The sequence below is a fragment of the Moschus berezovskii genome, chromosome 6 (genome assembly GCF_049115385.1).
Source record: "Moschus berezovskii isolate FMDL1 chromosome 6, NW_MosBer_1.0, whole genome shotgun sequence".
Taxonomy (NCBI): domain Eukaryota; kingdom Metazoa; phylum Chordata; class Mammalia; order Artiodactyla; family Moschidae; genus Moschus; species Moschus berezovskii.
The window spans coordinates 119,209,199-119,232,084 of NC_142465.1; the positions used below are offsets into that span (position 1 = coordinate 119,209,199).

At 54.7% G+C, this 22,886-nt stretch overlaps 1 protein-coding gene and 1 long non-coding RNA gene across 8 annotated transcripts in view; one reads left to right on the plus strand and one right to left on the minus strand.

Annotated features, from left to right (window-relative positions):
- Window positions 1-22,886, minus strand: part of PHF21B (PHD finger protein 21B) — an 88,461-nt gene that overhangs the window by 53,535 nt on the left and 12,040 nt on the right. The window lies entirely within an intron of this gene.
- Window positions 17,788-19,432, plus strand: LOC148777747 (uncharacterized). The gene is made up of 3 exons (XR_016037725.1): window positions 17,788-17,913; window positions 18,614-18,670; window positions 19,295-19,432. It is a non-coding gene; the product is annotated as an uncharacterized LOC148777747 (long non-coding RNA).

Here is a 22,886-nt window from a genome sequence, read left to right on the forward strand (position 1 = left end):
GGGAGGAGACGGGTGGGGGCTCTTAGGACCACTGAACACAAACTCCTCCACATGGCTCAGCTCAGGACTGCTCAAGCGAGTCAGGACAGAGCTGTGCAAGCCTTCAGTCAGTCAGTCAACAAACACTGAAGGAGCACTTCCTTGGTGCCCGGCCCTGGTGGAGCTGACCCCCTGGGACTAAAACGATCCCAGCCCTTTCCCTCTCCATCAGGACACACCAGAGCTGTGTGGGTGTTTGCTTGTTCCGACAGACAGGAAGCTCCTTACTCAGCAATGATGGTGTCTTTGCTCAGACAACTGGGGCCCCAGGAGAGGCTGGGCCCTGACAAGTCAAAGGATGGGGGCAGGGCACGGAGACAGGAGGCTGCCTGGACAGACAGACAGGTGGCTCCAGAGAATCACGGCTTACCAGGAACAGAAGCTGGACAATTGGTCACTGGCAGGAACACTTAAATGGTTAACTTCAACAAATTGCTGGAGTCTCAGTGGAGAAGAACTTGAGAGAGAATTCCTGGGGGCCAGCCTAAAAAGGGAGGTCCCATATTTGGGGTTCTACCTCCAGGAATCCCATCAGGTTCTCACAGTGAACCTGAAGAAAAATCCTCTCACACCTGGTGACGGGAGGGGAAAAGTAACTATCCTGAAGTACAACATATATCGAGCACCTACTAAGTTCCCAGCTTTGGCAAGGCATCTCGAGAGGGATGGAGCATCATGGGAGGATGTGGCCTCTGCTCCTAGAGCCATGCAACCAGTTGGGGAAGACCTAGCCCAGCATGGTGAAGTCAGGGAAGCCTTCTTGGAGGAGGTGCCAAAGTCAGTTTTTAAAGGGTCAGCAGGAAAGTTGGAGGAGGAAGGAAAGGGCGACACAGGCAGAACGAGCAGAAACAACACCAGGTGCGGATGTTTTGGACGCTGAGGAGCCATCCAAGGCGCCTTGGCAGGAGGAGCTGTGTCCCTGGAGCCCTGGCCTAAGCTGACCCCTTCTTGCCCAGAAGCACCAGAAGCAGTGGCTGGGGTCACAGCAGGTGTGAGAGCAGACAGGCGTGAACCATCAGCGCCATCCTTGGCCCCACAGTGTTGGTGTGCGATGGTGTAAACACACATGTGTGTAAGGACACGGGGTCTCGTGAGCATGCCCGGATGTGACCCACACTCACACTCTCCCAGACACAACCTGCACACCCAGATGTGCTGGTGCCAAGCAGGACGGACCCCCACAGCCCTGGACTCAGGTTGAGTTTTGTCGCCAGACAAACGCACTGTCCCCACAGCTGGTCACTTCTAGCCCTTGTCACCACCTCCCCAGCTTTGACTCCAGTGTATGTCACGTCAGGCTAGAAATCAAGGAGAAAGAAGGCTAGTTCTTCAAACAGCGGGAATCCTTCCACCCACGCTGGGCTCACAGTGCGAAACAGAGCTGCCCAGTGTGAATGTGACTGAGACTTAATAAGGCCAGGGTGGATATGGAGACGGAGATGCCAACCCATCTGTTTCAATTAATGGTATGTGTTCCTTGTTATCCAGAGTTTAGATCATATAACACTCCCAGTACCCAACCGCTAAACAAATAGAAAAGAAACATATGTTAACAAACGGGTGTGCCTGGGACTAGAAGCAAATGCCCCAGAATTTATTTTAACTTTTTGGCCACACCACGCAGCATGCAGGATCCTCCGACCAGGGATTGAACCCACAGCCCCTGCAGTGGAAGAGCAGAGTTTTAACCGCTAGACTACCAGGGAAGTCCCAAATGCCCCAGAATTTAAAACTGAGACAATCCTCTCCTGCACGGATGACTCCCCACACGCACCTCTGTCCTCAGACCTCCTCCCAGCCACACAGAGGACGGAGAGCTTGCTTCTTCGCTTCACTAAGAAAAAATAGAGCTTTTCAGAAGTCGTTGCCACCATCAGCACGTGCATCAAGCCACCCTCTCCAGAGTCTGAGGGTCAAGGGTCCGAGCTCTTAGCTGAGACACCTCTGCTCCCAGTACCTACCCCACACCTGGGACAAGCCTGAAGTGATGCTGCCACCTGCTTGGCCTTGCCCTCCTCTGGCCACCCTGAAGCTGGTCCTGAGCAGGAAGTGCAGGTGATGGACGGGCCATAGTGGGGTTCCTGTCTGCTCGGCCCGCTGTGCCAGCAACCTAGGAAGTGTGTGACAGGCCTGGTGACATCAGTCACCTCTCATGGCACCCGCTCCCCCCTGTGACATGAAACCCACAAGCAGGACGAATCTGGCCTCTTCTACTCTGACCTGCCCACCACAGCCCCCTTGACCATCCTGCAACCTTGACCACCCCCAGAGCACAAGCTGGGGACCACGGTAGTAGGCTCCCTGCTCAAAGCCACCTACCAGGAAGACAGGAGGGAACTGAGGCTTCAGGGCCCTGAGAATACGCCCGAGCCCACACAGCTAAGAAGTGCAAGAGGCAGGATTCCAACCCGGGTTCCCAGGCTCCAGCCTCCTCCTCCCGCAAAGCGGCCCCACCCAAAGCGGCCGCACGACGGCTGTCCGCGGTGCTGAACCAGCGCAGGCACGGCCGCCCTCCTACCGGGCTTGCAAAGGTTCCTTCTCACCTTGCCCAGGAGGGGGCGCTAATCAGTTTTGCTTCATTTCCAGAATTCCTGTTGGTTAAACGTCTAAATTGTGGACTTCATACTACTTTAGGAAAAAAAGCAAACTTATGACTTACGTACCACCACAGGGCAGGCGCCCCACAGCTGGCTTCGTACACTTTTGACCATTCTGTCTTATTTCCAAAGTTACACAGTGTTTTTCCTCTAGTAACCAAAAGCTGCCCTGTTCCCAAGGTTTCATGGCCAAGGACAGCCCTGACCCCTGTTTCCCTAAGCTCAAAATCTCACAGTGGGTTTGAGGTAGGAAGCCCCATACAGCAGTACACGTTTAGAACACGTGGGTGTTTTTATTAAGCACTGAAAAGATATTAGAAATAACAAAATGTGTGGCATTTAAACAGTATCATATGTGTACAACATCCCAGCTTTAAGAAAAGGAATACCAGTTCTGAAATACTCCTGCCTGCCTTCCCTACTTCCTCTCACATCTGAGTAACTACTATTTCATATTTATCCTTCCCTGGCTTTTCTTTAGAGTTGAACAAATACATTTATTTAAACATACATATATTGTTTTGCATGTTTTGAACTTTCTATAAATGGACTCATACCAAAGCATTTTTCTGCAACGTCCTTTCTGGACTCAAGTATAAACGTGACCTCAAGTACAAATGTATTCTTGCCTGGAGAACGCCATGGACAGAGGAGCCTGGCGGAGCCCGCTACAACCCATGGGGTCACAAAGAGTCGGACACGACTGAGCATCCGCATGCCTTAGTTCACTGTTGTCACTGATGGCCTGTGGTCCACGGGAGACAGGGAGGAGCTGCGGTCTGGGGGCTGCCTCTCTGGGTGGGTGCTGCTGCTGAGGCCAAGTCCACCTGTGATGCAAGGGAGAGGGGGCCCCACTCAAGAGGCCGCCATGGCCTCCAACATGCCTGGGTAGCCTGGAGGTATCAGGGCAGCCTCCCCGCCCGACATACAGATGGCACACACTGCCCCGCCCTGCAGTCCCTGGAGAGCAGCCAGAGGCAGACAGGAAGCATAGTCTCACCGCTGCCCACTTTCTCTCCACCTCTTCTTCACCATCCCCCAAGGGCTGCCCTGCACCCGAGCCAGGATCTTCACTTCGCCCCAGGCATCACAGACACGCCTCTCCCCTCCTCACCCTTCTGGCCCCTTCCAGCCTCAGAAGCAGACTCAGCATCCAGGATCATCTCCATTTACCAGCTCTGAGTTTTCAGAAACTTTGTCTCACTACAGAAAAACTTATTTCACTAAATTCTCTGAGATGCACCCAGTTTACAGTGTCTGGGTTTCCAAACTCTCTTAGCACTTTGCTTTTTTAAAAAACTGAGGTGAAATTGATAGAACAAAAAAATAACCATTTTAAAGTGAACAGTTCAGTGGCATTTAGTCCGTTCACAGAACTGGGCAACCACCACGTTCCTCCGGTTCTGAAACATTCTCATCATTCACCACGACGCCCTCGGCTACTCTGCAGAATGGATGCTTGTCTGGAGTTCCATCGAAGTCCGGAAACTCCTAGAGGACGGGGAGTGTCAGTCATTTCCATTCCATCCTCCAACCTTGTTCAAAGTCACGGACAACACACGCTCAAGTCAACTAACTTGCAAACACGTGGTCACACAGTTTCAAGTGTCTCCTGAGTCTATGCCAACACGGTAAGGCACTATCGGCGTACACCACTCATTAGCAAAGTACCCCGGGGGTCCCTCGCTGCAGCCCTGGCTGGGCCTGGTCTTGGGGAGAGAGGCCACAAGAAAACCTCAGTGAACAGGGCTGGGAGGGGCTGTGCTAAATCAAGGACCTGTAGACAGATGTCAGGTGTACAAGGCCAGCCACTGCTGCTGTCATCAGCCGTGCCGACTCAGGGCAGCCTAGGAGGGGCTCAGGCTCCCCAAAAGTCAAGCCCACTGCCCCCAACATCACAGAGTCGCTTTACATAGTACCAGCAGGACCCACACACACGTCTCTGTGATCCGACTACTCAAGACTTGCCGACTACCCAAGACTTGCTGACAATAGGGCTAGGGTCTCAGGCACCACTCCCCCCCTGCCCCACCTCTGCCCTGGAGCTGAGTCTCTTCACAAGGGTAAAAGTGCCCTCTCTGTCTAACCCGGGACCAGGAAGCAACATCTGTCACCCGGCACTGCCACCCAGAGTCATCAGCACAGCTAATTACCACTAATTGTAATATCGTTTCTGTCTCGCTGCTAATACATTTAGACTTGCTAATCAAATCAAACCATTCCACCTTGCCGCGCTGCTTGCCAATAAACATTTCTGCAAAGCAAGAAAGAACTCCCAAGCTTTATTCTCTCCTCTCTGTAGCCACTCTCTGCAGAGGCACGGCGGGGTAGGGGGGAGGTCATGCATCTATCTCTGGGACCAAAGGCGCGGACGGGATCGGAAGTGGAGCCAGCCTTTACTGTCCGGAGCCTCCAAAGAGAGAGGGAGACAGGGGAAGGCAAGCCTGGGGAGGTGGAAGAGCAGGCGGGAAGCAGACACTGGGGAGGTGGAAGAGCAGGCGGGAAGCAGACATGGAGACAGGGAACACGGGAGGAGAGAAACTGTCACACCGGAGTGGCACGGTCTGTTCCCACGCCACCTCCTCCCTCCGGGGACGCAGTCTCCTGCCATCCCGGACTGGACCAGTGGCTCCTTCTCAGGACCCCCTCAGATGTGTAAGCCCCCCTACTTCCACTCACCAGGCTGGGGTGCTCTGATCTGCCACCAGGCCTGCCCGTGAGTTTGTCAAGGGCAGGGGCTCTGTGCTGCGGGTCTGTTTCCCCAGGGTCTCACATCTCAGGAAACACTCAACACACGGCCTCACGAGGAGACAGGTGCCACTCTCCTTGAGGCGACCGAGGCTCAGAGGATGCTAAGCACCCGCTGAGCCCTCTGTGGCCAGTAAAAAGCACGACCTAAGAGTCAGTCCTGGGCCTGTGCTCCTCCAGGAAGCAGGCCGGGGAGGAGCCTAAACAACAGCTACACGGGCAGCCACGAGGAAATGCGCAGAACGCAGAGCTCTCCACTCAAGGACGTGCCGGAGCCAGTCAGAATTCTGGAACGGACACTGACAGGAGGTTGACCGTGAGCGCAACTTACAAACGCGTCCAGTTACTACAGCAATCACGCAGAAGAATTTCCTCGCCCTACACGCTGCCCCCGTGCCGAGAGAGGGGCTTGCTCCAGGAGGGCAGGCGATCACAAGCTCTGCCAGCCCCCTTCACCTCGGCGAACACCGACCCTGATTGCCCTGCCGGCCTCGAGAGCACAGCGGTGGGGGAGCAGCGAGGTGGAGACGACCCTCGTCCAGGTCTGCAGGCCTGGACCAAGATGCCTCCCCACCCCCAGGCCAGTGCTTCTGCCCGGATGACAAGAACTGCCTGGCGCCCCTGCCCTCTGTCTCCTGTCCGCTTCTGTTTATCTGGTGGCGGACACGACTGAAGTGACTTAGCAGCAGCAGCAGCAGTGACGGAGAGAGGGAGTGAATGATGCAACTCTGGCAAGGCTGGTTTGTGGAAGGGAGAGCGACGGGGAAGACGGAGGGAATAATAAACCCTGAGTGCTGACTTCGAGCCAGCACACCTGCACCATCATGACCAGCGATTCTGGGAGGTGGTTGTTGTTAATAAAGGGCTTTCCCGGTGGCTCCGCTGGTAGAGAACCCGCCTGCTGATGCAGGAGACACAAGAGACCTGGGTTTGATTCCTGGGTCGGGAAGATCCCCTGGAGAAGGAAAGGGCAGCCCACTCCAGTATTCTTGCCTGGAAAACTCCATGGACTGAGGAGCCTGATGGGCTACAGTCCATGGGGTCACAAAGAGTCAGATATGACTGAGTGCACACACACGCACACAGTTCAGTTCAGTCGCTCAGTCGTGTCCGACTCTTTGCGACCCCATGAACCACAGCACACCAGGTCTCCCTGTCCATTACCAACGCCCGGAGTTCACTCAAACTCATGTCCATTGAGTCAGTGATGCCATCCAGCCATCTCATCCTCTGTTATCCCCTTCTCCTCCTGCCTTCAATCTTTTCCAGCATTAAGGTCTTTTCACATGAGTCAGTTCTGTGCATCAGGTGGCCAAAGTATTGGAGTTTCAGCTTTAGCATCAGTCCTTCCAATGAACACCTAGGACTGATCTCCTTTAGGATGGACTGGTTGGATCTCTTTGCAGTCCAAGAGACTCTCAAGAGTCTTCTCCAACACCACAGTTCAAAAGCATCGATTCTTTGGCACTCAGCTTTCTTTATAGTCCCAACTCTCACATCCATACATGACTACTGGAAAAACCATAGCTTTGACTAGATGGACCTTTGCTGGCAAAGTAATGTCTTTGCTTTTTAATATTCTGTCTAGGTTGGTCATAACTTTTCTTCCAAAGAGCAAGTGTCTTTTAATTTCATGGCTGCAGTCACCATCTACAGTGATTTTAGAGCCCCCCAAAATAAAGTCTGTCACTGTTTCCCCATCTATTTACCATGAAGTGATGGGACTAGATGCCATGATCCTAGTTTTCTGAATGCTGAGTTTTAAGCCAGCTTTTTCACTCTCCTCTTTTGCTTTCATCAAGAGACTCTTTAGTTCCTCTTCGCTTTCTGCCATCTGTCATCTGCGTATCTGAGGTTATTGAGGCACAGTTACTAAACCCATTTCACACATGAGAAGCCTGAGGCTCGGAAGGTCATCCAACAACCAAAAGAGGAGGCGGGGCTGCCAGCCAGGTCAGGGCAGCTCCAACCCGCCTTCTCCCCGCTGCTGCCCAGCGTCCTCCAGCACCCCGTTCCTCCTCCCACCTGGAATCTTCGAGCCACAGCTTCGGCCCGAGCGACATCCACACACGGGCTCAGACGCATGGCTAAAACAATGAGAAGCACATCCTGCCTCCAGTGAGGCTGTCGATTTTAATTAATTTCAGACTTTGTGTGTTTCTGCAAATTATTGGTAACAAGGTTTACAGAGGGCATTTAAAATTCATTGTGATTTTTATCTAGAAATCAGTGCTGATTTTTTTAAGTAGCTCATCAGGGGTCAGTATGTATTACAGGAGCGGCAGGCTTGGTGGCAAGAAGGAGGCGCCTGGGGTGAAAGAGGGGCCGCCAGCGGGAGACACCACAGCTGCAACGACAAGATCAAAGCCGGGGGGAGCAGGAGATGAGGTTCTGGTGGACAAAACAGAATCCAATTCAGATGGGGCCAAGTGGGCGGAAACCCATTTAATAACCTAAAATGGGAAAAGAGAACCAGGCTCCTTCTACTCCGTGGCCTTGGCTGGTGATTCCTGGGCAGGTGCAGCCACCCAGGCCACTCAGCCCGGGGAGCTCGGCGACCCTGGACACCATCAGCAAGCCTGGAAGAGCCAGGACAGGGGACCAGGGACCCAGCCACAGGGCAGGTGATGAGGACTCTGAGATCATCTTCTGCCCTTTCTGGGATTTTTTTTTTAAGTTTTAAAAGAAACATGCGTTAAAATTCATCCTGAAAGGACCAATGCAGATGAAAATGTCTAAATACATCAAATATAGGTGAAAACAGCCTGACACCAGACTATTCACCAACTGTTAGCCCTCCCTCCGCCTGGACATAGAGAAGTCACAGGACTAGAATGCAGTGTCATATTCTGAGTTTAAATAGTAAAACCGCTGATATTTGCAGAGGCCTTACAGCCAGTAAAGGTATTTGCTGCTTCCACTCCGCAGGCAGGGAAAATGAGGTTCGGGAAGTTTCCGTGTCTTACCCAAGTGTGTGACGTGAGTAATTGGGGCCAGGTCTCTCCCTCCAGGCTCCAATATCCTTAATCTTTCCCTCAGGTTAGCAAGGGCTGACAACCACCACCACCAGCATCACAAAATCACTGTCACCACCACCACCATTATCTCCTCCACCATCACCACAAAGAAGAAAAGATTCAATAAGGGCTGAAGAGGTGTGCCGGCCATCCATTTCCGCTTGGTCAGGTGGCCAGGGAAAGGGTGACCTGAACTCCAGGGGCCCCAGAATCTCGCGGGGAGTGTGCCTTGGGCCCAGTGGTGGAGCTCCTGGTTCCACAAGTGTGGGTGACACCAGGTTTCTGCTGGCAAACGAGCTCCTGGGAGATGCAGACGCAGACGCAGACGGTCAAGGGGCAGCCTCTGAGGACCCTGATTGAAGGTACAAGCAGGGCCCGAGTCTCTGAAAAGTCTGAAATTACTAGTGCAGAGGAAAGGGCCACCTGAGAGTTTAAAAAAATGTATGTTACGTGGCCATTACATCCGTGCAAGTACTTCACACATACACTTATCTATCTTAAAACTTGCTCCACAATTTATCAAGCACATTTTTAAGGTGGCAGGATTACTTATCTTGTCGTTTTTCATTTAAAGTTTTAAATTCCAAGAAAAATCATGTACCATGTCCAGCACCTGTGATTTCCTTCCCGAACATCAGTGGTACCCACTGGAGGCCAACAGAACATAAGAGGAGCAGACAGCTTCCAAGAGCTGACCCGGGATGCTCAGACCTACTGAGTGACATCAGATGTCACAAAAATAACTTCCTGGGAAGATATACGTGTACGGAAACGTGGTATCTGAGCCTCACAGTTTTTAAAAGTAGTGTCAGCAGCATTTTGTGCCATCTTGTTATCAGCTCTGTACGGGTTCCCAGCTGGGACACAAGGTGCTCTGCTGTTTGGGCGCCAACTTCAGGAACTGCAAGACTTTTAAAGCTTTTTACTTCTTCTTTACACAAGCATCTTGTCTTCCCGTCTTTAGGATATAACAGTAAGAGCGTGTCCATCACATTCACAGTTTCCAAGGCACATCCCCTACCTATAACTCAAACGTTACTGCTGTGAGCCTGTGTGACACACAGACACGACTGAGCAGCACTGGCCCCGATACACGTCTCTGCTCCTCCAGGGCGTAGTGGGGAGGACGTTTCCTCACAGAGACGTGTTGTGATGGTAAGTTAAACTGGAAACACTCAGGCCTGCCAAGGAAGTGGCTGAGGGTGAAAACCACGATCATCACTGATGCCATCGTTATCACCATTACCATATCATCCCCATAATCACCACAGCCTTTACCGTCACGAGCATCATTAGCATCCTCACCACCATCACCACCCTCCCCACCATCACCCTTATCACCAGCTCCACCATCATGACTTCCATCACCACCCTCACCCTCACCTCCACCCTCACCTCCACCCTCACCCTCACCTCCACCCGCACCCTCACCCCCACCCTCACCTCCACCCGCACCCTCACCTCCACCCTCACCCTCACCTCCACCCGCACCCTCACCCCCACCCTCACCCTCACTCCCACCCGCACCCTCACCCTCACCTCCACCCTCACCCTCACCTCCACCCTCACCTCCACCCGCACCCTCACCTCCACCCGCACCCTCACCTCCACCCTCACCTCCACCCGCACCCTCACCTCCACCCGCACCCTCACCTCCACCCTCACCTCCACCCGCACCCTCACCTCCACCCTCACCTCCACCCGCACCCTCACCTCCACCCTCACCTCCACCCGCACCCTCACCCTCACCTCCACCCTCACCCTCACCTCCACCCGCACCCTCACCTCCACCCGCACCCTCACCTCCACCCTCACCCTCACCTCCACCCTCACCTCCACCCGCACCCTCACCTCCACCCGCACCCTCACCCTCACCTCCACCCTCACCCTCACCTCCACCCTCACCTCCACCCTCACCCTCACCTCCACCCGCACCCTCACCTCCACCCGCACCCTCACCCTCACCTCCACCCTCACCCTCACCTCCACCCTCACCTCCACCCGCACCCTCACCTCCACCCGCACCCTCACCCTCACCTCCACCCTCACCCTCACCTCCACCCTCACCTCCACCCTCACCCTCACCTCCACCCGCACCCTCACCTCCACCCGCACCCTCACCCTCACCTCCACCCTCACCCTCACCTCCACCCTCACCTCCACCCTCACCCTCACCTCCACCCGCACCCTCACCTCCACCCTCACCCTCACCTCCACCCGCACCCTCACCTCCACCCTCACCTCCACCCGCACCCTCACCTCCACCCGCACCCTCACCCCCACCCTCACCCTCACTCCCACCCGCACCCTCACCCTCACCTCCACCCTCACCCTCACCTCCACCCTCACCTCCACCCGCACCCTCACCTCCACCCGCACCCTCACCTCCACCCTCACCCTCACCTCCACCCTCACCCTCACCTCCACCCTCACCCTCACCTCCACCCGCACCCTCACCTCCACCCGCACCCTCACCTCCACCCTCACCCTCACCTCCACCCTCACCCTCACCTCCACCCGCACCCTCACCTCCACCCGCACCGCCATCTCTATACTTGTCACCCCTTTCTTCCCCATCATCATCCTCACCACCACCACCATTACCACTGTGACCATTACCTCCAACCTAAATGAAACCAGAGGTGTCTTTCTCAAGGGTAAGGATCTGACCTGGGCTTTGGGGGATGAGCAGTGTCTTGTTCAAGAGCAAAGCGTTAGTCCAGGCAGGAGCAATGCCCTAGGCTAAGACCAGTGACCCACAGGCACTTAGTACGTCTGGGAAACAGTCACCAGCTTTGTGTCAAGAGATGAGGTTGAAGAAGTGATCTGAACCCAGAAAATGAAAGGTCAGACTATTGACTATAAAGAATTTCTGAATCTTCTTCCTTAAGGCACGGATTTACAGAGCCCAGGTGGTGCCCAGGGTGTCTCCCACCTGCCAGTGGTCCTGGAGTTGAGGCCAGGGGGTAGACTGTAGGGTGGGGCTCCAGACCTGGCCCCAGCTTCAGCACAGCAGCTCCTCTGACTCAACTCATTGGGACAAGAGGCTAAGGCAGATGTAAAGCTCTTGCTGTGGGCGGTGGGGACTGGGAGATGGTTTTTAAGCACAGAAACGTCATGTAAGGGCTCTACTTTAAAAAGACAACGTTAGTGCTGGTATGGAAGACAGACCCTAGAGGCAGTCAGGAGGCTGCTGACAAGTGAACCAGAGGCGCAGAGGTGGAGAACAGTGAGGGAAAAATTTAGCAGGTGAAATGGGCGAGGCGATGGTAGGGAGCTGGGGTGGGGATGAGAGCTGAGGCTAGGGGCCCCCAGAGAGTTGGGTGTCTTGGAAGCTTCACAGTGGAGGATAATGGTCTGGCCTCAAGACACAGAGGGAGAACTCGCCTCTCTGGAGCCCCCACCATGCACCAAGCTCTGTGCAAAGCGCCTACCACCCTTCACTCTGCCTCATCCTTCAAGTTCTACAAGCAAGTGTTCGATTACCTCCACTTCTCAGGTGAGTAAAAAGGAAGCTGAAGGAGCATCAGTAACTCGCTCAAGATCATAGGATGAACGAGGGTCAGAGAAGGGATCTGACAGCTCAAACCACAAAGAAATTTTCAGGGTCAGAGTTACTGTAGAAAACAGAACACAGTCATCTGCACAAAAAAACAAACAAAACAAACAGAACGCTGGCAGATGTCCTTCAATATCGTTAAACTAGTCACAGCCAACTGCAGTTTTGTCCACTACTCCTTATGTCATTTTGTCCTCTGTGAGAGCCCAAACAACAAAAGTTTAAGAAATATTAATACCAATGCCAGGAGAAGTCTCACTAAGAGTCTGCGGATTACTACTCTTCTCTGCACCAAAGGAGGAACCTGGGTTGATGCTGGCAATGAGGACCTCACCCCAGGGCCAACCTAGACCAGCAAAGAATGGGAACCTAGCCCGAGGAACTACTCAAAGAGCTGTTTAATTAGCAGACTGGGGGAGCCTTTCAACAGACATCCTTGAACCGTTTTGGTCAGGGGATGAGGAAGACTCGGACATGGTGGGGGAGTGGGTGATAGTGGCTCCAAGAAGCAGCCTCCCAAGCCCACAGGACCTCCTGTCTCTGGGTTCTCATCCATGGGGCCTGTGGAAACGGCTTTTTCACCCGTGAAACATGACCTTCCAATGGGTTAACGTATGTGGCAATACCAGATACACAAAAATGCCGCTATGTAACATAAGTTGTTAATGAGTGAAAGAACTCCGGGGAATTGGTGCCACATCTGCACTGACTGGTCATCAAGAGATAAAATGGAAAATAAATCACACACTATAACACTACAAGGTCTGGACAAACTAACATAAGCAGGTTACATTGTTAATGCCCACGTTTTTAATGGCAACACAAAACTCTTGCGGGAGAAAGTCTTGCAGCTGTGCCTACCCCCTTGTAAGGGGGTATATGAAGTAGCCAACAGGCTTGGTGGATGCTTCTGCTGCGTCCACGTGACCCACACCCGTGTCCACTCACGCCCACACCCACAGGGCAGAGGTCTGTCAGGAGCTGGGAAGCCAGCAGGGATACCACAAGTTCCCTGGAAGGTGATGATGTCAAAACTAGGGATCCCAGGGTCACGGATGTCAGTCTGACGGAGGGGGCTAACCCTAGACTGTCTCCACTCGGGCATGACCTGGGATACCCCGCAGGCTTCTCTTTGCCACAGGCCTGTCTAGGGTGTAAAACAAACGTCCAACCCAGCAATCCCACTTCTGGATATGTGTTCAAAATAAGTGAAAACAAAGACTCGAACAGACACCTGTCACCCCCCTTCACAGCAGCTTTATTCACATGAGCCAAAAGGTGGAAATGACCTCACTGTTGATCAAGGGGTGAGTGGATAAGCAAGAGGAGGCGTATTCATAGGTGGGAATGTTATTCAGCCATGGAAAGGAATGAAGCCCCAACAGAGGCTGCAACATGGATGAACCTCAAGGACACTGCTCAGTGAAGTAAGTCAGGTACAAAAGCACAAGCACTGTAAGACCCCACTTAGATGAGGGACCGAGGGCCATCGGTTTCAGAGACAGTAAGTAGAGCGGTGGCTGGCAGGGGCTGGGGGAGGGAAACAAGGAGCTAGTGTTTGTTGAGTAGGGACAGAGTTTCAGTCCTGGAGAAGGGGATGATGGCTGTGCAACGTGGGACGCACCCAATGCTACTGAATCGCCCACTGAAAAATGACTGAGATGGTGAGCTTTAGGTAATACGTACTTTACCACAATAGAAGATCCAGTGTTACTTAACAAATCTGTGCTGCGTTAAGAAAAGAACAAGCAAAAGTCCTCTAACTGTTCATCCAAGAAGAGCTCTGTGTGCCCCCGAATGGAAGCTGCAACAGTCAACGGAGAGGCCAACAGAGGCTCCTGCGTCCAGGCCGGGCCGTCGCAGGGGACCTGGCCCCGCAGGCCGGGGACAGCCTCGGCCACTGTCCAGAGCAAAGCAGCCGGGCTTTACCGCAGCCAGGGCACAATTCAGTCGTGAATGCTCGAGCCTTTCCCCTCTGTGCACCGAGGAGGCGAAGTGACAATCAGCAACCCTTCCAGAGGAGAGAGCTGTCCCGGGGCTGCGTTCTGGCTGTGCTCTGCACCGCCGCTCACCGCCTCCCCCACCTCCACGACATCCGCGGCCTCCCTGACCGCCCCAGCTCCATCGCCTCCTCCACCTCCATCACCTCCTCCACCTCCATCGCCTCCTCCACCTCCATCCCTCCATCAACCCCCAGCTGCATCACCTTCCCCAGCCCCATCACCTCCTCCACCTCCATCGCCTCCTCCACCTCCATCGCCTCCTCCACCTCCATCGCCTCCTCCACCTCCATCCCTCCATCAACCCCCAGCTGCATCACCTTCCCCAGCCCCATCATCTCCTCCACCTCCATCCCTCCATCACCTTCCCCAGCTCCATCACCTCCTCCTCCACCTACATCACCTCCATCAATCCCCAGCTCCATCACCTTCCCCAGCTCCATCACTTCCTCCACCTCCATCAGCTCCATCACCTTCCCCAGCTCCATCACTTCCTCCACCTCCATCACCTCCATCAATCCCCAGCTCCATCACCTCCTCCACCTTCATCACCTCCTCCACCTCCATCAATCCCCAGCTCCATCACCTCTCCCACCCCATCACCTCTCCCACCCCCATCACCTCCTCCACCCCCATCACCTCCACCACATCCTCCCCCTCCATCACCTTCCCCAGCTCCATCACTTCTATTAACCCCCCGACCTTTACCACCTCCTCCCCCTCCTCCATTCCCTCCTCCTCCCCGCACCTCAGCTGGGCCCCATTTGGCCCCTCCTGCGGCCTGCCTCTTGGCTCTGCTGGCCTCTGCGCTGGCACACAGCAGGAGGACTCATGTGGGGAGATGGAACAGCAGCCCCATGGGTTTTTCTGAGCTGGCTAGGGGGTGGATGGGGTCTGGATGGGGAAGGGCTGCCAGAACCCTGAGCTTCACCTCCTTCAGGGCCTGCCTTCCAAAATGCCCTTCATAAACGTGTCAGTGAGCAACCTAAACGAGGGAGCTGCAGTCAGGTCACAGGACAGACTGCTGGGCCGAGCTGGAAAGGCCGACTCCTGGGCAAAGGGGACCCCACTTGGCCTGGTGTAACCCCCCACATGCAAACACCCCAGCATCCCTCACTCCCAACGGGAGCTTGTCACCTCCTGGGGCAGTGGGCTCTCTCCACACACTCTCCTGATCCTTAGAAAGTGCTGGAGGTTAAGCCAAAATTCAGCTCCATGTAACTCCCTCCAGCCCCACGCCCTCTTCGGTCTTAGGAAGGAAGCACCCACTCCAGGGGAGGATTCTGCAAGAGTTTGGACGGTGCTGCCCAGTGTCAGACTTTGTTTTTTTGGGCTCCAAAATCACTGCAGATGCTGATTGCAGCCAGGAAATTAAAAGACGCTTGCTCCTTGGAAGGAAAGTTATGACCAACCTTGATAGTATATTAAAAAGCAGAGACATTACTTTGCCAACCAAGGTCCGTCTAGTCAAGGCAATGGTTTTTCCCGTGGTCATGTATGGATGTGAGAGTTGGACTGTGAAGAAGGCTGATCGCCGAAGAGTCGATGCTTTTGAACTGTGGTGTTGGAGAAGACTCTTGAGAGTCCCTTATACTGCAAGGAGATCCAACCAGTCCATTCTAAAGGAGATCAATCCTGGATGTTCATTGGAGGGACTGATGCTAAAGCTGAAACTGCAATACTTTGGCCACCTCATGCGACGAGTTGACTCACTGGAAAAGACTCTGATGCTAGGAAAGGTTGGGGGTGGGAGGAGAAGGGGACGACAGAGAATGAGATGGCTGGATGGCATCACCGACTCTGTGGACATGAGTTTGAGTGTACTCCGGGAGTTGGTGATGGACAGGGAGGCCTGGCGTGCTGTGATTCATGGGGTCGCGGAGAGTCGGACACGACTGAGCGACTGAACTGAATTGAACTGAACTGCCCTGCCTGCTGAGTCAGAGCAAAGGCTCAGCAGGGCGGTGGCAATGGGTGCAGAGCAATGCAAATGAGCCAGGCCTGAACCGGACTCTGCGAGCTGGGGGGGTTGGGCAGTGGGAGGGGAGGGAAATAGGCAGCGGGACCCCGACCCGTAATCCGAGGAAGGCGTGACTAGCTCCCGCTGACGCCATGGGTCAGTGTCCACCCAGAACCTCGGAGTCTGACCTTCTTTGGGAATCAGGTCTCTACACATATAATTATTTTTTAGTTGAGATCATACTGGATGGAGGGACCCAAAATGTAATGAGTGGGGTCCTTGCAAAAAAGTGAAAGTTGCTCATTCGTGTCCAACTCTTCGAGACCCCATGGACTATACAGTCCATGGAATTCTCCGGGCCAGAATACTGGAGTATGGAGTCTTTTCCTTCTCCAGGGGATCTTCCCAACCCAGGGATCGAACCCAGGTCTCCCACATTGCAGGTGGACTCTTTACAGCTGAGTCACCAGGGAAGCCCCCTTGTATGAAGAAACGACACAGACTCAAAGAGAACTTGGCCACGTGGAGACAGACGCAGAGACCAGAGGGCTGCCGTTGCGTGCCCAGGAACATCTGGAGCCCCCAGAAGCCAGAGGGGCAGAAAGGATCGTCCCCTGGACTCTGGAGGGAGCACAGCCGTGCTGGCACCTTGATTTCAGACTGCTGGCCTCCACGTCGTGAGGGAGTACGTTTGACCTGCCTGCCGTAGGGCGCTGTTACAACAGTGGCTGCAGGAGTCTCACCCAGCAGACAAGAGACTCAAGACTCGGGAAGGGAGGGAGCCAGCCGAGGTCCCCGGCTCAGGAGCAGCCAGGCTGGAAGGTCCCTACCCTGGCCCTGCTTCTGCTCCTTGCTGGCCCCTCCCACCCCCAACCCACCCCCCCGCATCTAGAACACTTCCTACCTCCACTCAAGAGGCCTGCTGATTACAAGGAAAGATCTGTAAATGTCCCCACTTCCGCTGTAGCCAAATTAGTGTCATTACAGGAAAGAAGTCCAGATAAAAATACCCAAACCCAGGGCGCACCAGGGAGAGCTTCAGCCCATCCCCAGGGCAGCCTGCAGCACCCGATCAAGCTGGGCAGCCGCCCACCTTCCAGGCCGGGGCCACCGTCCCCCTCCTGCCCGCCAGCAAGGCTCCCTGCACCGGGCACCCCGTTAGCCTTTTCCATCAACTAAACAAAGCACAAGAGATGCGAACACAGCCTTGGAAAATCGGGTCAGCACATTCCTCTCTCCAGTCACCAAAGAAAGTCGGAGTGGGGGGTGGGGGAGAGCTGGGGGTGGATAAATTACTGTGCCCGAGTCCAGATGCACCAGGATGTAATAAAATGTGTTGCTAAGATACAAGTGCCAAAGAAGTTCATTAAAGGACACTTTAAACGGAGCTGCCAGACTCTTCTCCCTTTAAATGCTGCTTATTTGGTACCGTCCCTCGTGTTTATAATTAGATCCACAATATGAGAGCGTGGCCTCCATTCAGGCCCACTCAGCAGACTCATTAATAAACTAACTTCAACAAGCCACCAGCTTCGGCCAGGGCTTGGTGGGGGGGGGGGGCCGGGGTAGGGGGGGGCTGCTTTTATTTACAGAAATAGATTTGAGGGCCACTTTATCTAAATGAGAAATGAAGGCTCTTAAGGAACCTCAACGGTCCTCCAGCCCCACTATCAACTGTTTTGTTCTAACAGCGCTGGGAGCTCCAGAGTGGGAGTGTTGTGGGGAGCAGGCGGCTCAGGGCCGGGGGTTCCAGGGTGGCAGGCTTGCTGGACCTCAGGGCTCACCATCAGATGCCAACTCACCCCAGAGCTCTGAACGTCAGCATCACGCAGGAAATGACTAGGTCACGCCCCAGCCTGAGGGAGCCAGCGGCCAGACGCCAGATCCCGCTGGGAGGTCAGGACAAGTGCCTGCTTTGGCTGGGCCTGGACGATGAGGGATGAGCCACGTGTCCAGGGCCTGGGGAGGGGCCGCAGAAGGGCAATCCGAAGAGGTGGGTTTGGTCCAGCCTGTGGGAGTGTCCTTCCTGCCAGAGCACTTAGAAAAAGCCTGAATGTTCCGCCCACATCTAAACTGCAGATTTCTTCTTAGCATGGGTTTCTGCCTCTCTTGGGGAGAAGGAAATGGCAACCCACTCCAGGGTTCTTGCCTGGAGAATCCCGTGGACAGGGGAGCCTGGGGGGCTGCTGTCCATGGGGTCGCACAGAGTCGCACGCGACTGAAGCGACTTAGCATGCATGCATGTATTGGAGAAGGAAATGGCAACCCACTCCAGTGTTCTTGCCTGGAGAATCCCAGGGACAGAGGAGCCTGGTGGGCTGCCATCTATGGGGTCACACAGAGTTGGACATGATTGAAGGGACTTAGCAGCAGCAGCAGTTGCTTCTCTTGGAAAAAAAATGTAAACAGCAGGCTGCCTGGGGCCCACACCACATGACAGGGGTGCTGCTGGGCCTGGCTGTCCTTGGGCCCAGGTCGCTCACTGGCCCGCCCACAGGGTCAGGGTCTTCAGTCCTGCAAGAGTCAGGGCATCTCAGGTGGTGACTGGGCCAGGACAGAACTCCAGATGAGCCTGGGTGTTTCTGAACCATAGAACCTCAGCACCAGCCCGGCTCCCATCCAGCCACCCCCGCTTTACTATGAGGTGCTGGATGGGTGGTCGAAGGTCTCAGAACAAACAATTTGATCCTCAGGCAGAGCCCTCAAGAAGAGAATTCTCCAGCCTGGGAGTTGAAATCAGCCTTCTGAAGGTACCTTCCACGTTCTACTCTACATCCTGACCCTTGAAAGGGCCGCTTTGGGACTTCTACGGTGGTCCGGTGGCTAAGACTCCATGATCCCAGTACAGGGGGCACAGGTTCAATTCCTAGTCAGGGAACTAGATCCCACATGTTGCAACTAAGACCTGGGACAACCAAACCAACAAATATTTTTTGAAAAGAAAGAAAGAAAGAACCACTTTTTGTTCTTCGTGGTGACCAGTCGGTGTTTAAAGGCAGGGACAAGCTGTCTGGAGAGGTCAGTCCCCACCCTGTTCCATCCGCTCCGGGACCTCCTTACTTAGCTGTCACTGATTCGCCTGGCGACACTGGCCTCGACTAGAAACGCCCGGCACAACCCATCTCAAGGCCTTTGCAGAGGCTATTCCCTCTGCCTGGGACACTCTTCCTGCAGAGAATCACGAGGGTCCATCCTCCAGCTTCTTCTGTAGGCCTTGAGCCGCACCTGAGGGCCATCTCGACCACCCTATTTAAAACAGCTACCTGCCTGCCCCCCTATCTCCCCCCCGCTCCCTCTGCCGGAGCACCCATCACCTTCCCACCGACTGGGACCCGTTTATGATGTTTCCTGCCCGTTGTCTGTCTCCCTTCTAGGACTGTGAGCACGCCTCTGTCCACTGCCATGTCCCCAGCGCCCAGCACTGAGTGGGTGCCCCGTAGCACGTGCCAAACTGTCACCACCGGACCCTGAGCAGAGGCTGCTGCCCTCACCATTTGAGCTTTCTCTTCTGCACGTGCCAGTGGGCACGCCCCGGGAGAAAACGCCCACGAGCCCAAGACGCAGGGCTCTGCCCCCGTTCCCTTCCAGCCCCAGACGCCACACCTGCCTGCCCCCCAGGTCCAGCTCCTATTCTTAGCCCCAGGCAGGGGCCCCCTGCAACGTGCCCGCCACCCAGCGCCTGCGGCTGTAACAATGTCCAGGGTCCCCCTGACCTCTGTCCACAGAAACACAGGCGACTATTCTGCCCCCTCTCTTGTCCATCCAGGACAAACGAGCCCTGGGAAGGACCTTCCTGAGCCTGTGTCCCCTTCGCAGTGACAGCTGGGAGAAGGAGGTGGGTGATATAAGCAGATAAGGCTCGGTGAGGGCTGTCAAACTAGCTTAAGGAGTAATCCTGCGTTCATCTGGGTGCATTTATCACTCTGAGACACATTCATCAGAGAGGAGAGTTGGGACCACTGATTGCAGGGAAGGCGGCTTGTCTCTGGGTAACCTGCATCTCACATTAAATTCTGGATCACAGTCTCTAATATGTATATATTTTTAATTGCATTTTCAAGTTCATTTACATGTGCAGATTGGCTTTCTGCCTGAGTGACATCAAAGGGAAACACAGTGCCCTCCATTCCTCTCCCTCTCTCCCCCCGCCATTCCCTGCCTTCTTTCCTGGGGCAAAAAGCTTCTCCCCAAGTTGATGATGGCATTCCCCATGGACAGCCTGCTGGTATGCAGCCCCCAGGGAGGCCCCAAGAGACACCCCACATCTTCCATTTCAAGAAACTTTCTGCTGCCTCCACCTAAGAGATAGAAAGGCAGCCATTATTTCCCCTGAAGACTGAGCTACACCCCCCTCTCCAAACTACTCCCTTTTATCACCTTTTCTATGTTGGAGGGTGACTTGGCAGACCCTAACAGACGCTTTCCTGTCTGTGAATGCTACAACCTTGGCCGTACACATGCCCACCACCAATCTCTACTTCCAAGAGTGGAGCCACGTGCAGGCATGGACCTTTCTGCAATTTACCTCCACCTACAGATCAAAGATCAATCTGATGGAATATGTCCCATAAAACAGACCGTTCCAGAATGCACCGTGTCCTGCAGAGCAACTGCTCTGAAAGTCTGATCACCTTTTGAACACCACCGCCTGAACACCACCGCGTCAAGCACCCCTCAGCCCTGCTGCTGGCACAAGGACATCATGTGTGGGACCCCAGAACATCTCACCCAGCAGCCACTCGTGTGGGCAAGCCACCTCTGAAACAGCAGCGAACAGAATTCAATGGCTTAAACAAAAACAGTGGGCTTCCCGTGGGGCTGCGCTGCAGTCAGGAAGACGGGGGCCCTGGGGCCCCCGAGTGCCATCACCCCCCTGACTCGGGGCTGAAGTTTCAGCTGGGAGAAGGGGGCTTGGGGAGGCACCCTGCAAAGGCCCCCTGGTCTTGCCTACCCTATGCTGTACGCCGTCAGACCACGTCTGGGGGGACTCATGCCCTCAATCTCTACCAAATCCCAAGTTTCGGGCCCAGTCCCAGCTGTGGACACACACAAATCCCAGCTTTGCCCACGGAGACAAAGCGCAACTCAGGGCTTCTGTGCCAACAAAAAGACACAGGTGCTCGGTTACTTACCCAGGCAGTAGCATCTCGGGGACACCACCAGATTCCTGCTTCTCATATGACTGTTAATACCCTGTTGATAACATCTCCCTCTAACAGCTGTCCCACTACAGGCGGGAATCGCACCCAGCATGCAAGACACGTGCCCTCACGACCCTCAGAACAGCCCTGCCTGGGAAGCAGCATCACCCCCACTTTAAACCAAGGACCCAGACAACCGGCTCCTCCTAGGCTACTGGGGGCTGACGACCACTCAATTCTAAACAAAAAAAAGAAAAATATCCCCCATGGATGTACTTCTTTCTGTTGCGCTTTAACAGGACCAACAAAGGTGCCAAGCCAAAAAAAGACTAAAAGCAAAACGCAGCCCATCTGAGGCTTCAGGGACACCCGCTGGTGGCACTCAGAGGTCATCACGGGAAGGAAGCCGTATCAGCAATTTCTTACCACTCTCAGGAAACTGCAACACTCGGGAAACAATAAGTAATGAACCCAAAGCCGGGAGGACCCAACTCAAGGAAGCATGTTCATTCCCTTGGAGAAGAGAGGCCATTTCAAAACGAGAAGAAGCCTCCCCCTTAGAAAACAACAGCTATAATATTAAGAAGGAAAACGGAGGCGGCCAAGCAGGGAGGGGCTCAGGCCACAGCAGGATGAGAGGGCGAGGCCGCAGGTGCATTTGCTTCGGGGTCAGTCCGAACCTCGCGCCGTGGACTCAGTTTCTCCACTGCGGAGACCCCTCTCTGTAGCCAGCCTACCCCAGGCTCCTCACCTGGGTGCCCGGCCCCTCCAACGCTCCACGACCTTCCACCACAGTGTGAAGCTCCCACTCGTCATCACCAACAGCTGAGAACTCGCAGGCGGCTCCCTCTGATGTCCTCACCCCATTTTCTTTTACCGGGACCTGCACCCAGGCATGGCATGACTCCAAACTCTTCAAACACAGAGCCAGAAGGGCTGTCCAGCATGGGGGCTAAGACTGTGAGGCCACAGTGACTCCGAGCTGGCCTGCAGTTCCTCCACTTGCCAGCTGTGTGACCTCGACAGGACATGCAACCTCTCTGGGCTTCCGCCACCTCCCAAACAAAAAGGCAGGACCCCCCCCGACAAAGAGCGGGGCGAATAGGGACCCAGTTGGTCCCTGGAGACCACTGATAGGGCCTCATCCAGGGTCAGCATCAGATGGGAAAGCTGTGACCTGTGACGCCCAGGTCCCACTTGTTGAGGACTCGCCGTGGCCAGAGCTTCACGTCTCCTCTCATTTAATCGTGGCGGGTGCCGCGTCCCGGTTTCCGTAGAGCTCCCCACCCTCCAGCACGTGGCTGCCTCACGTGCTGCGCATTGGTTATTTCATTTTGCAGCCTTCGAAGCACGGAGCTGGGTTTACAACTCCAGCCTGCCCTGTTGTAGAGCCTGTGCTCAACCCGTTTCTTACGGGCCTCTCGGAGACAAAAGCTGAAGTAAGGACTTGCCTGGCAGCCCGGTGCTTAAGACTCCGAGCTTCCACTGCAGGGGGCACAGGTTCGATCCCTGGTTAGAGAACTAAGATACCGCAGGCCACTGGGTGGCAAAAAAAAAAAAAAAGCCTCCTTAGCGGGACTAAAGAAACTCAGAGACTGCAAGGAAAATCAAATCCAGGGTCCTATTTCCTTAAAAGCTATAAATTCCAAACGGGGTTGGGGAGGTGAACAGTAGCTGCCACCCTCCCCAGAAAGCTACCTGTATCCCCAAAGTCCTCCCGTGTCTGGGGCAAGGGTCTCGGAGCTCGAGCCAACACACCACCCTCAAGCTCCCCGTGTGTGACCAGGGCATGCCTGAGTCGCTGCCCCTGCGGAAGGGCCCCCAC